Below are 14,454 nucleotides of genomic sequence, written 5' to 3' on the forward strand. Positions count from 1 at the left end.
AAATTGGGAAATTCTTGCAAAGTGAGAAAATCTAAACCGTTTTCACATGTAATGAAATTTTTAGGAATAATTAATTTAGCAATTTAATGATGTTGACACGGTGCTACCTTCTGTAGACATTTAATTAAACATTTATTAACTTTGACTTTGCAGTTTTCCTTTCTCATGGTAGAGCCAAAAACTACTATTCCAGGTCTCCAACATTTTTGTTGGAAAGCCCTCCTGGCAACTTGTGATTCCCAGGCCCTTCGCCTAGAGTACCCAGCCCCTAGATTAGTCTTGCCCAACCTGCCCCAAGCTGCCCATCCAGGCCCCGCCCACTCCAGCCCCGCCCCCACACTGGTTCTGGGGCAGGGGATGCCGGAGGAGGGGGAGGGAACCCTTCAAATCCTTCCTGTGTGTGACTTTCAGGTAAGCAGAACTAGCTTGGCTCAGCTGTGCTAGGCTGTGAGCTTCCCCAAGGCAGGGCCTAACTATAATTATGTCTCAATCACCACCTACCGGGCATAGAAAAGAGGACACTTGTCAGTATTGGCTGAATTGTGATTTTCTCGTGGGAGGGGAGGAAAATGGATGTGAGACAGGAAGTGTATCAGAAAAAAGGTGCTTCTAATATGGGGTGTCTCTAAGGAGATCTCTGCCTGTCTCTCTTCTCCATTGCCCCTCCTGGGACTTGAAGATGCCCCAGGAGACAGCTAACTTGATGCCCCTTTTGATCTACTGATTGGCCAGTTTTCAGGAGAAAAGACAGAACTTTCCTCCTCACTTTACTCAGCCCACCTGAACCAAAGGCCCTAGCTAAAGGCAGCTGTGTGCCGGGAGCCCTGGAGCCCAGCTCTGAGACAAACACGCTTTTGTGACTCAGCGGTCCCTCTCCCTGTCCGAGCCTTTGCTTCCTTCCTTGGCAGCATGCCAGAGGCTGAACAAGAGCTGTGTGCATCTTCCAGGGACCCTGTTAAACTGCAGTCTGATTCCAGAGGTCCGAGGTCATCGCTCCCAGGCTTCGGACCAGTTTGAAGGAGCAAGGACCTAGGAGACTTCTGAGATTACTTCTGGCTTGGTAGGGCCAGACCTTGATCCCTCACGGCAGGCACGTGGGAAATGACAGTTGCCTACATGTGGACCAGCCAGGGCAGGACAGAATATAAAATTATTCCAAAGCAACAGTTACAATCGTCACCGTCATCGTCATCAACAACAAACATTTGTGCAGTGCTTTTCACTGACCGGAGCAGCTGTCACATCCTTGAACCCAGCTGACCCTGCATGCACCCTGGTGGGAGAGGAGGAGGGCGGCTGGGGAATCTATTCAGTGGGAGCCAGAGGATCCAGGCCAGCGCACAATAGCCTCCTAAACTATTGTTTCCCAGCGGTCCTTTGATTTTCTTAGCTTTGTTTTTTTTGGTGCCTGCTCTCTAACCCCATCCTCTTTTGTCTCCTAATGCACCTCCTCCTGGTTCCTCACCCCCAGCAAAACACACTCTCACACAATGTTTGGGGGGGGGGGGCAGTGTGTCCGCCCCCAGATTTCCCACTTTTGATCCTCTCCCCTCTGACCAAATAGGACTCTGCTCAGAGACTGGAATCCTGGCTCATTTCAGGGCAATCTAAAGCAACTGGTCTCAACTGACTTTATCTCTTTAAGTCCCACTTGTCTCATCGGTAACGATGGTCATGTTCCCTAAGGTGACACTTGTGAAGGACTTTGTACACTTCTTGGATCGGGGTTTTTGTCCCCCCCCATAACTCTGAGATTCACTCCAGTTGTGTGTATCAATAGTTTGTTCTTTTTTACTGCAGAGTAACAAGTATTCCGTGATAGGACCTGGATGTACTACAGCTTGGCTAACCACTCACCCACTGAAGGATGTGATCCCTTCATAGTCTCTCCCACTCCTCTCCCTTCATCCTTAACACCTGGAAGCCGATCATCTGCTCTGTTACTGATGAAGGTAACCTCAGTGGAATAACAGTCATCCTTTGAAGCCTGGCTTTTTCCACTCAGCAGAAATTGCCTTGAGGTTTCCAGGTTGTTGCGTGAATCGGCAGCTCTTTCCTGTCTGCTGCTGAGCAGTGTCCCAGAGTCGTGGGTTAAACTGTCCCCCAAGCAGGCAGTTTGAAGTCCCTAGGCCCCGGTCACAAATGTGTGACCTTATTTAGAAAGTTTTCACAGATGTAACCACGTTAAGATAAGGTCACTAGGAAGACCCTAACCCAATATGACTGGTGTCCTTACAAGAAGCAGAGGGAAGGGGCCCCACATAGATAGAGGCAGGGGTTGGAGTGATGCAGCCACAAGCCAAGGAATGCCTGGGGTCACCAGGAGCTGCTGGTTGGGGGCATGGAGGGGCTCTCCCCCAGAGTGTGGGTGGGAGCACGGCCTGCCAACGCCTTGATTTTTGGACCTCTGGCCTCCAGAACTGAGAATAAACTTCTGTTGGTTAAGCCACCAAGTTTATGGCAATTTGTTTCTGCAGCCCCAGGACACCACACATGGTACAGAGGGACTACTGTTTGACCATTTACCACTGAAGGCAATCTGGGGAATTTCTCATTTGGGGCCGTTAGGAATAACCTGCTAATGAACTCCTGTGTGCAAGTTCCTGCAGGAAAACAAGTCTTCGTTTCTCCCAGAAAAATGCCGTGCTTGTTTTTAAAGATACAGATCATCAGGTTAAGGAAGGTGCTTTTCCTCCTAGTTCGCTCACATGACTTATCGTGAATAGGTGCTAAATTTTATTAAACACTTTGTTGAGATGATCACAAGACTTTTCACCAATATCTTTTTAATATAGTGAGTTACATTGATAGCTAACTAAGGGGCAAAGCAATCCTGCATTCCTGGAACGAACCCAACTCACTTATGATGTACTTTTTTTTTTTCTTTTTTTAAACACTAGAAAACACTGGCTGTGATTGTTTTCCATAATTTTGTTTGGGATTTTTACCTCCATGTTCGTGAGAGACATTGGCTGGTCGTTTCCTTTTCTGCCGGCGTCTTTGTCAGATTTTGGACTCTGAGTCTCGCAGGCCTCACCTATTGGGACTGTCCCCTTGCTCTCCATTCTCTGAAAGTGTTTGTTTAGACGGGCGGTATTTCCGCCTTACGCGTGGCTGCATTAACTGTTGCCGTCACGTGGACCTGGAGGTCGCTCGGTGAAAAGGTTTTATTTGCAGACTCAATTTCTTTGAGAGAGAGATAGGAAATTCAGATTTTCTACGTCTTCCTACGTACCATTATGACGTTTTAGTTATAAAACGACAGCCTGTCCACCTAATCTGTTTCCAAACTTACCGGCATAAAGTTGTTAGTAATGTCTTTTTATTACCTATGAAAGACCATTGCGGAATCTGTAGTAATGTTCCCCTTCCAGAAACTGGAAGTGCGTGCTTTCTATCCCTCTTTTTCCTCAAAATGCTTTCCTTATCTACCAGCATCTGTGCCTTCAGCAGGTCCCCAATGGGTCCCAGGGACAAAAAAAAAAAAAAAAAGGCAAAGATGCTGTGACCTGATCTGAGAAACTGAGGCAGCCTGAGAAAAAGGGGGAAGGGGTCTTAGTTTTCTCGGGTGGCCATAACCAAACACCACGGATCCGGAAGTTTTGAAAAGCAGACATTTATTCTATCGCAGATCTGGAGGCTGGAAGTCCAAGATCAAGGTGCCACCACACTTGCGTCAGGTGAGGCCTCTCTTCCTGGCTTGCAGACGGCCACCTTCTCTCTGGGTCCTCACACAGCCCTTTCTCTGGGCATGTAGAGAGAAGGAGTGGGGGCTGTGCTGTCTCTTCCTCTTCTCATAAGAACCTGAGTCCTAGCAAGTGAAGCCCCCCACCCTTATGATCTCATTTGACCTTAATTATGTCCTTACAGATCCTGTCTCCAAGTATGGCCCATTCCGAAGTTCTGGAAGTTAGGACTTCAACATACGAATTTAGGGGGGGACACGCTTCACCCTGTAACATCAGGGCTCTCCACGATTATGGCTAGTGATAGAAACGAGATTGAGGGTGGGACAGCGAGTGCCCCGTGCGAGAACATGTCTTCTCACAGCAAGCAGCTGCTCAGCGAGCATCTTATGGAGCCAAGTGAAACTGAGTTGTAACTGGGGTCTCTTCTCCACCCTATAGTTTTTCCCCTTTTATAAGGTAAGAATGGAGGCCCAGAGAGGGTAAACAGCTTGCCCACCATCACACAGCAAGTTGGTGGCTGGAACCCAGGTCCTTAGCCTCTAAGCTCAGTGCTCCCATCACCCCCCCTCAAGGTGGTCTTCTTCCAGTCCTTCACTCCCTGCTACAATCAGAGAAAAAGGGAGAAACATCTGTGAGTCGGGAGGCAGCACCAACTCATTTCCTCTCACAGGATATTTGTGCTTAATTCTGCGCCGGGCTGGGGAAGAGAAATGTAAGCCGTGTGTGTGAGAGAGAGCGGGGCTCTCAGCGTTCCGCGAGGCCGTGTAGGTGGGGGGCGAAGGCTGAGCGGCGGGGGGCCGCACTGGGGAGGCGGATTTGCTTGGCCTCCGGAGTTTCCTACCCCCAACCCCAGCCTCGTCTTCTGATACTGGTGTGAGCGTGTGCGTGGGTGTGCATGCGGGCACCGGGTTTCTGCATCCAACGCTAGTTTTCCAGCCCCGAGTCCTACATGAAAGGAAGGCCGAATTAGCTCATGTCTTCATGTCCAAGTTCTACTGTGAAATAATAAATGAAAGAAACGTTCCTTAAAATGTTCAGATAAAAAAGGATTCCCGTTTCTAGGATAGTTGAAAATGATATTGCCCCAAAGCGAACGACGTCCCCAGGACCGGAGCAGCCCTCTCACTGCTGGTCAGAGTTTCTGAGAAAGCTTCCTTGAACCTTGCGTGTCCGTGCCGCTTTTGACCTTGCCAACCGAGGGCCGGCTGGCGTTTGGTGTGCCACGCGTCCTCTCGGGGCTGTGATTTCTCACGGGCGTCAGTTTGTTCCACGGAGGGGTCAGCTGTGAGGGCTGTTCCTTAACCTGGAGCAGTCCTGCAACCTCGCTGTGCCTCAGTTCCCTCGTCTGTGAAGGGGACCACGGCAGTGTCTGCCTTAGACCATGTGAGGATTAAGTAAAGCTCTCAGCCCCAGCCCCGGGAGGCTCCGGAGGCTTTCTCTGCGGCTTGAGCCAGCAGCTCGAGACCTGAGGCTTTCCTGGGTCGTTAGTGCTGTGGGCAGTATTGTTTTCAACTCTGTCCTGGAGACAGAAATAGGCTTTTCTTAGCATTTTTAGCATTGAAATCAGTGAAGCTACCAGCCCCACTTTTACAGCTTAAGCCTGCATTTGGGAAGGGTGGGAGCTAGGCCCTTTGGTGATAAGCAGCAAGCACCAGTCTGGCCCCTTCAGCAGCCAGGCAGCCTCTAGAAGGACTAGCATAGCCCTTAGAGCTCACAGAGAGGCCAAGAAGCAGGCTCCGCAGGAAGGATGGGGTGCTGCAGGCGCAGGAGCCCCTGAGAGCAGCGCCAGGCCAGTGCTGCCGGGCGCCTCCTCCGGCCCTTTTCCATGTTGCCCCAGGGTTCCAGACTGAAGTCTAGCAGGAGGACGACATGGTCGTGTGTTTCCCACGGCTGCTCTCACGAAGCACTGCAGACCTCGTGGCCAGAATGACCGGAATGCAGGGAGGAGAAGGCAGAGCCCAGAGGGGGTGAAACGGCTCTGTGGGATAGTGTGATGTGGGTGCATGTCCTTACACACTTGTCAAAACCCGTAGGACGCACACCACCAAGAGTGACCTTCATGGAACCTTGCAGCTGACTGACTGGGTTCACATGCCCGTCTCTGGCAATGACATTCGTCAGAGTCACTGCGACAACAACCGAGACAGCGGCGGGGCCCAGGTCCCAGATGTGCCCGTGGGGTGGGGGTGGGCCCAAGCATTTGTGTATTTCTTACCAATTCCAAGGTGATGCTGAGCGGCCGGTCCCGGACCACACTGAGAAGCCACCAGGCTAAAAGAAGGTCAAGTTGCGTGGTCAGGGAGTGTCTCATACAGTCTTACATGTGGTAGGAAATTTCCTAGCTGACTATTGGGTTGCAGGAGCCAGGATAGATGGCTGGCCAGGAGGCAGGGACACAAACGTCTGGGTTGTTGTCCAGGAGTGCTTGCTCTGGGGACGGTGCACGGCCCAGTTCATGAGGATGGTGGGCTCAGAAATGGCAGATGGGGGCTGGTGGAGACCACGCGGTTATTGAGTCCCATGGGGCGGTGGGTCCTGAGTGCCTGTGGAGGGTCCAGCAGCCTGGCCACAAGCCACTCCCATAGGGACTGCCGGCTCTGGGGGCCACTGTACTGTGGGCTCCCAGTGACACCATTGTTGGGACAACTTTACCTGGATCTTGAAGCCAGAAAACAAACCACAGGGAGAAGCTGCTTTTAATTCTCAGAAACGAGGAGCCTGGATCAAATGACCTGTGGGACCAGCTGAGCGGCCCAGCCTGCCAGCCTGTGTGCCCGTGGCCGAAGCTAATGATGTCATGGCCCTGGGCTGTGCCGGCGCGGTGGCATGGCGTAGCCGGTTGATGGGGTTAATCAGCTCATGTTAACACGCTGATGATCCTGAATTAAAGACGACCCTTCACTGGGATACTCCGGGCTGAGGGGCTGCGGTGAAATCATTTGGACTTTTACAGAGGTCACGGTTGAATTATCACAAAACTTCCTTTACTCAAAGCAGATGCTTATTAAGATTAATTTAGTGTGAACAGTGAACCAGACTGAGTATAAAAGACATTGTCTCCTCAGTTATGTAACAGGACACCTCCTCATTGTCCTCTGCGCACTGACGATGATGGTGCTCCTCCTCGGGGACATTTCAGTGCACAGCTGAGCCCCCCGAGCAATCCCTCTTTTGGGGATGTTCAACGAACTCTGTGTTCACACGCAAAGTGGGCCCAAACAAAGGGGGACATCTATTGGGAAAATGCGGCCGAAGACAGAGCCCATCTTTCTGCTAAAACCACGATTCAGCAGTTCCTAGAGACGTGCCCTTGTGTGAAGACAGAAACAAACACAGGGAAACGACGGGCCCTCTAGTAAAGTAAGAGGCGCTTGCGCCATGGGGCGTGGCGACTGTGTGGGGCGCTGGGTCCCGGGAGGAGCTCTGGGCGGGGCATTCGGCCGAGGATCCCCGGGATCGGACTCACCTTCCTTCTGGACCCCTGCAGCGGTTGGCATCTTCTCTGCATCTTCTTTCTTGTCTACTTTGAAGTAAATAAGTTTCACTCCTCTTGTTTGTGTCTGTTGTTCAACATGTTCCTTCTTAAAATTCTTTTCCCTTTACTTCTGAGACCCTCTGGGGCCCTGGCCTGCCCCTTACCTGTCGTCTTCTCCTGCTCCCTTCCCTGGAGCCTCTTCGAAGGGGATACCTTGGCCGCGGCTGCTGCTGCTGTTCCCCCAGGCTGTGTGCTCTGTGTCTGTTCACTGGGAACACGACTCTCCTGGGCTACGTTCGTCCAGTCCTGTGGTTCTACCACGACTTGGAGCCTGGAGACACCAGGAAAGCCAATGCTACTGCCCTTAATAAAATGAAACAAGAGTCTCCCAGGTGAGCCCTGAGAGAACTTCCTGGTGGGAAGGGGGCACTGGCCACGTGGTCCCTGTCTGAATCTTTTTCTTCTCTTCTGGAGCATGTCAGGAAGGGCCTGCTTTTCTCTGACCTAGGAGTGAATGAATCCTTTCCTCCACTAGTTTTCCTAAAGTGCAGCTGTGATGAGACACTCTTAATGAGCAGCTACCTACAAAGGAGACCCAGAGGAGCAGGCGCACTGAGACCCAAGAAGGTAAACAACTTGGCTTGGCTGAGAGCCCTAAACCCGCACAGCTGCATGAGTTACCTGGTCCCGTGTAACAAAGTACCCCAACCGTTCTTTCTCCTCGTGGTTCCCGAGGTCTCCCATGGACCCCTCTCACTGGAGGCCCCTCCTGTGGTTGCGCTCGTGCATCAGCGGGGGCTGGTGGACCCACTGCCCAGGCGGTTCCCTCATGTGGCTGGTCAGTTCTTCTACCGCTACAGGTTGCCTGCACGAGTTCTCGTGGGCTGCTGGTGGGGTGGCTGGGGAAACCTGGCTGGCGACGGAGAAGGGTTGCTGCAGGTCGCAGGGTGCTTCTGTGAGCGACGGGAAGGGGAGTCTGCTCTGGGCCCATGCAGCCCCACCTCGGGGCCCAGGGCTTGGGGATGGAGTCTGGGCTCCGTCAGCCTCCTGAGTGGTCCCTGTTGTGGGGTGCTCAGCCTGGGCAGCCATGCCAGGCCCTGACTGAGAGGCTGTGGTTCAACCAGAAGCTTTTCTCCCCATGAGCAAACTTCTGGCTTCCCATGAACGTCCCCCCAATTTGCCTCTAACTCCATGGGGGTGCAGAGCTGGAGTTGCATCTACTGCCTGATTTGTTAAATTTTTTAGTTGGCGTGTAATTGATACACACTATCCTATTAGTTTCAGGTGTACAGAGTCAATATTTATACACATGACAAAATTATCCCCATGCTGAGTCTAGTTACTATCTGTCACCATGCCTAGTTGTGACGATATCATTGACTATATTCTCTGCTGTGTGCCTTACATCCTGTGACTTAATTTATTTCATAACTGGAACTTTGTACCTCTCCATCCCCTTCACCGGTTTCACCAGCCCCCTTAGCCCGTCTCCCCTCTGGTAACCATCAGTCTGATCTGTGCCTGTGGGTCAGTTCCTGCATTCTTTTGTTTGTTTTCTTTAGATCCCACATATGAGTGAAATCTGGTGGTTGTCTTTCTCTGCCTGACTTATTTCACTTAGCTTGATACTCTCCAGGTCCATCCATGTTGTCTCCAATGATAAGCTTTCTCCTTTCTTGTGGGTGACCCGCATTCCAGTGGGCAGCAAAGCACACGCTGTTTATCCACCACCTGCCGACGGACACGTGTGTTTCCACCTCTGAGCTACTGTGAATTGTGTCGCTGTGATATGCGTGTGCACGCTTTGTTTGGACACCTGTTTCCAGTTCTTCGCGGGTACATTCCTGGGAGTGGAACTGGTGAGTCGTAACAGTAATTCAATGTTTCAATTTTGAGGACCCACCAAACTTTTCCACAGCAGCTGCACCGTTTGGCATTCCCATCGGCAATGTATGAGGGTTCCAATTTCTCCACATCCTCGCCAACACTTGTATTTCTCATTTGAAAACATTAAAGCCATCCTAGTGGGTGTGAAATGGTATCTCATTGTGGTTTTGATCTATTTCCGTGATGACATATTTTCATGTGCTTGTTGGCCATTTGTGTATCTTCAGAGAAATCTCTTTAAGTCCTTAGCCCACTTTTAGATAGAATTCTTTGTCTTTTTTGTTATTGAGTTGCAAGAGTTATTTATATAGTAGCGCACCCTGTCTGAGGGGCATATGTCCCAAGACCCCCAGTGGATGCCTGAAACTGCACCCACCAACCTTATATATGCTACCTTTCTTCCTATGCATACATACCTATGATGAAGCTTAAGTTATAAACTAGGCACAGAAAGAGGTTCCCAATAATAACTGATAATAAAATTAGAGTAGCTATAACAATATAGTGTAGTAAACGTTACATGGATGGCTTTGGGACCCTGACTCAGTGAGACGAGGGTCACTGGGACTCAAGCACGGCGGCACCATTGCAGCAGTCGCCCTGATGACCACTCCGGCTGCTGAGGGACTAGCAGTGGGAAGCCTCTCTGGGCGGGGCCAGACTCCAAGCAAAGCGATGGTGGGAGGGAGCGATGCTTCGTCACGTGACTCAGAACAGCGTGCAGTTTAGAACTTACAGCTCGTTTACTTCTGGAACTTTCCATTTCATATTTTCAGACCCTGGTTGACTATGGGTAACTGATGCTGTGGAAAGCAAAACCGCAGATCGGTGGGAGGGCGGGGGCTGCTGTATGTCCTGGGTGCTGCCTGACTTTTATTCTTCTACGTCAAGGCTGCATTAGGCTACGGGGTGCCATTTGAAAGGAAAAGGAGGAGAAATCCTCACTGCAAATCTTATCTCTTTCTCTCTGACTCTTGCAAATGTCAAGAAGTTACTGGGCACCTTTGTGTCAGTTTCCTTATCTGTGTGAAATGGGGGCGACAAGAGTTCCTGCTGCCCAGGGTCAAGATCAGATGAGCTAATATTGGAAAGTGCTAGGACAGTGCCCGGTTTGTAATATGAGGTTCTATAACGATTAGCTCCTGCTATCGTCATCATCATCACTATTATAAACTGGCACAACCACTTTCACCAGCATCTTCATTTCTTGTCCTAAAGATGGGCAGAGGTGAGGAGAACACCCCGTTGCCCAGGTCCTATAATGCTGCAGTCGCTTTCCTTATGACTGTTAGATCTCCCCGCCCCCTATGTCCATCTGAGGCAGTAAAACCATCATTTGAGGGAACGGGGCTCAGAGAAACTGCCTAAGATCCACAGCTTGTACGAGTAGGATGGACACCCATGTGTCACCCAGATGCCTGTCCCCAGCTGTTGCCCCAGCTGCTGTCAGAGTTCCATAGGCCCTTGCAGAGGAGAGTCCCCCCTCGCCTAAGGTCATAGCCCTTCCCAGGAAGGCCTGCATCCCAGCTGATAGAGGCTGGCCAGCTCCGAAAGCAGCCCCTGGGGTGCTTGGAGGTGTGGTTGGGCCTGTGTTTATTTATAAGGAATTGGCTCACATGATTGTGGAGTCTGAGAGGTCCAGATCCAGGCGAGCCAGTGGTGTAGGCTCCGGTCCTAGTTCAACTCCAAATCAGAAGACCAATGTCCCAGCTTGAAGACAGTCAGAGGGAAGGAGTTCCTTACGCAGACTTTCAGTCTACTCAGGCCTCTCGTGGCCTGGACGAGCCTCCCCTCCCTGGGAGGACAACCTGCTTGACTGGGCCCACTGAATGAGATGTGAACTTCACCCAAACGCCCTCACAGGCGCATCCAGCATCTTGTCTGCCCAAACGTCTGGCCACCACATGGCCCTGTCGAGTGGACGCCTAGAAGGAACCGTCCCAGGGAGCCCATGTGCCTGCAGACATCTAACCTGCACCCTCTGGGTCGTTCTTTGGCCGCGCCCGGCAAAGCGTCTCTGACTGTTGAGTGGATGACCAGCTGCTCAAGGGGCAGTTGTATCAGGTACCAGCTTCTAGGACGTGGCATTCGGGACACGCAATCTCACGGTGGGCTGAAGGTAGCCATCCGGGGACCCTGAAACTTGGGTATGTCTCTGTACTGATTTGAATAGCACACCCCAAAAATCCATGTCCTCCCAGAACCTAAGAATGGGCCCTTCTTTGGAATAAGATTTTGGCAGAGGTAATTAAGTTAGAATGAGGACATACTGGGTGAGGGTGAGCCCTAAATCCAATGACAGCGTCCTCCTAAGAAGAGGGCACAGAGAGAGACAGGGAGAAGATGGCCATGGGCAGACGGAGGCAGAGACAGGAGCGATACGGCTGCGAGCCCAGAGCCACCTGGAGCTGGGAGAAGCAGGAAGGACGCTGCCCAAGAGTCTTTGGAGGGAGTATCGCTGTGAGCACACCTTCGTTTAGTCCTCCGGGCCGCGGGGACTGTGAGGAGATAAGTGTCTGTTGTGTGAAGCCCCTGGTCTGTGGTCATTTGTAATGGCAGCCACAGGGAACGAACAGTCTCTATCTCAAATAAGCACCCCTGGGCCCTTCTCCCTCCCAGGGGCGACTACCGGCCACTGTCTGCCTCTGGGATACTCAGGGGGCTTGGCTCACATGCCCTCTCATGGGCCCGCCCCCTGAACTATGGGTGCTCAGTCCCTGTGGGGTCTTGGTGGGGACTTTCTTAGGTTTCCATTTCCCTGCTGCTTAGCTGGGGCAAGGAGGTTCAGGTTCAGTCCGAGGAACTTACTTGCATCTTAGACAGAAAAGGCCTATTGAGGCCGAATGGCTGTGCAGTGGACACAGGGGCTGAAATCGGATCCGCTGGGCTGCCGCGGCTATGAACGTGAGCTTTTCTTCCACTGGGCACAGGGGGCAGGACCCCGTGACCATCCGCAGGGCAGGTGGCACACAGAGCCTAGGACCTCACAGGCTTCCCATCCCATCCCATCCTGCCCCGCCCTGATGTAAGGAGTTTCGTTATGATTTTCTAACTGTGATGTACATGCACATTCACAGAAGACGATTCAGACAGTAAGTAAAAGTGTAAAGTGGCGAAAACGGCCCTGGACATCAAACCATTATTAACACGGTAGCACACCCCCTTTGCTCCGCCCGTGTGCACACCCACACCGCGCCCTCTGCGTCTACATCTGTGTTTACAGATTGTAAGGACGCTGTGCACAGCATGCACCATCTTGTCAGCGGCTCTTCACTTTATAACGTGCTGTGCATATCTTCCCACACCCGTGATGATGGACCTACGGCTGCAGTTTTTCAGTGGCCGTGTTTAGGAGTCAGTGGTTGCTTGCCCCTCCTTCCTCCAACACCCCCCGCCATTGGCATTGAGGTTGGAGTGTGCCGGTAGGAGGCCACACCCTCACCTGGCTGAGGATGAAGAGGGGAGAGTTCCGGGCTGGACCTGGTCAGTATTAAGTAGCTTTCTCTTGTGCTGTTGTTTTCCTAGATCCAAAGTGTGTGTGTTGACCTTGGTTGTTGCTTCCATCGGATCTCACAGCCGGAGTGGAGTTGAAGGAGAGGTGGCTTTCAGGTGACTGACTGCAGCCCTGGATTATGAACTAAAAGTCCTGAAAGCTAAACTGGGGTGGGGAGGTGGGGGTGTTTGTTCCTCCATTTTTCACTGTGGGAACTTGGAAAGCAGTGAGAGAGGACATCAGGTGAAGAACGCTGTTGATTGTGGAGCAGGCTCCAAATGTTTGCCTATGGGAACCGAATAGGCTGATGAACAGGTAGGGGCGGGGATGCCTCCAGGCCCTGGAGCCCACGGCTGGTATTTAAATCTCACCTCCACTCTTCTCCATGAACAAACCAGGTAGGCTCCCTGACCTCCGTTTGCCTTAGTTCCCCCCACTGTATTAGTCGGTGGCTGAATGCAACAAATTTCTTCCCTCCCCATTCTGGAGGGTAGAAGTCCAAACTCAAGGTGTCGGCAGACTTCCAGCAGATACTGGTGCCAGCAGTCCTTGGTGATCTGTGGCTTGTTGCTGCGTCACTCTGATCTCTGCCTGTGTCATCGGAGGCCTCCTCCCCTGTGTATCTCTGGGTCCAAATTCCTCTCCTTTCTCTCTTTTTAAAGATTTTATTTACTTTTAGAGAGAGGGGAAGGGGAGGAGAAAGAGAGGGAGAGAAACACCAATGTGTGATTGCCTCTTGTGCACCTCCCCGCCAGGGACCTGGCCCACAACCCAGGCATGTGCCCTGACTGGGAATTGAACTGGTGGTGACCCTTTGGTTTGCAGGCCTGTGCTCAATCCATTGAGTTACAGCAGCCAGGGCTCCTTTCTCTTAAAAGACACCCACCACTGGATTTAGGGCCTACCCGAATCTAATGTGGCTTCATCTTACCTTGATATGACATCTACCAAGACCCTCTTCCAAATAAGGTCACATTCTGAGGTTCTGCATGGACATAAACTCTGGGGAACACCTATTTAACCCAATACACCCATTCTTTGGGAGGAGATTAACTTGGGGGAATGTGTGCATGCTGACTAAGTGCTGAGAACCGCGACCGGCCCCGTGAAGCGCTCACGGTGGCGGTCACTGTGGTGTGACGGACCTTTGGAAAGGCTCAGAGGAGAGATTCTGCGTAAATGGCCAGCGAAGCACGTTCAGGCCGAGCAAGTCAGTCTTTCCGAGTCCCTGTGTCTTTGCCAGAATCAAGTTTTCCCTTGCAATCCTTCCATTAAAGAATGGTTTATCTGTCCATTTGCTTGTGTGTGGAAAATGCATAAAAATTTATAAAATAAACCCATTTATTTCCAGACGAAGGTTAGCATTTTGCCTGGAGTGAATTTTTGTGGCCGAGTTATAAAATTCCGACAGTAAGGGTTTCTAATGAAACTGCACTACCCTGTAATGAACATCGCTGCCCTCGCTGTAATAAAGAATGTACAATATTTGGCATGATGCACTCTGGAAAAATCGCCTAATATGTAATATAAGTGATTGCCCACTCTGGGAGCCAAGTTCTGTTTCCATTTTGTGGGGTGATTCAGCTCAACAAATGTTTATTGAGCGCCTACAAAGTCTCAGTCACTGCTGGGCAGCGGGAATGTGAAGACACTGCGGGGGGAGGGTGCGGTTCTGTAAAGAATAATGCGTTCTTGACCGCGTGTGTGTTGGGCACTGTTCTAAGTGCTTTATGTACCCACAGAATCCTAACAGGGTCCCCACGTACAGATGGGACACCAGAGGTGCAGAGAAGAGGGGGCGAGGTGACTGCCCGCCGTCGTGCAGCCAGCAGCTAGGCGGGTGGGGTTCATTCATGTCCAGGCAGCTGGGTGCCAGAGTTCACATGCCTCCCCACAGCCTCCCCACAACC

General features: G+C 51.5%; 1 long non-coding RNA gene across 1 annotated transcript; it reads left to right on the forward strand.

Annotated features, from left to right (window-relative positions):
• The first annotated feature begins 7,915 nt into the window (after positions 1–7,915).
• LOC123478034 (uncharacterized) lies at positions 7,916–13,680 on the forward strand. The gene is made up of 3 exons (XR_006653135.2): positions 7,916–8,002; positions 8,863–9,023; positions 12,577–13,680. It is a non-coding gene; the product is annotated as an uncharacterized lncRNA (long non-coding RNA).
• The last annotated feature ends 774 nt before the right edge of the window (positions 13,681–14,454 follow it).

The sequence above is a fragment of the Desmodus rotundus genome, chromosome 4, assembly GCF_022682495.2.
Source record: "Desmodus rotundus isolate HL8 chromosome 4, HLdesRot8A.1, whole genome shotgun sequence".
Taxonomy (NCBI): domain Eukaryota; kingdom Metazoa; phylum Chordata; class Mammalia; order Chiroptera; family Phyllostomidae; genus Desmodus; species Desmodus rotundus.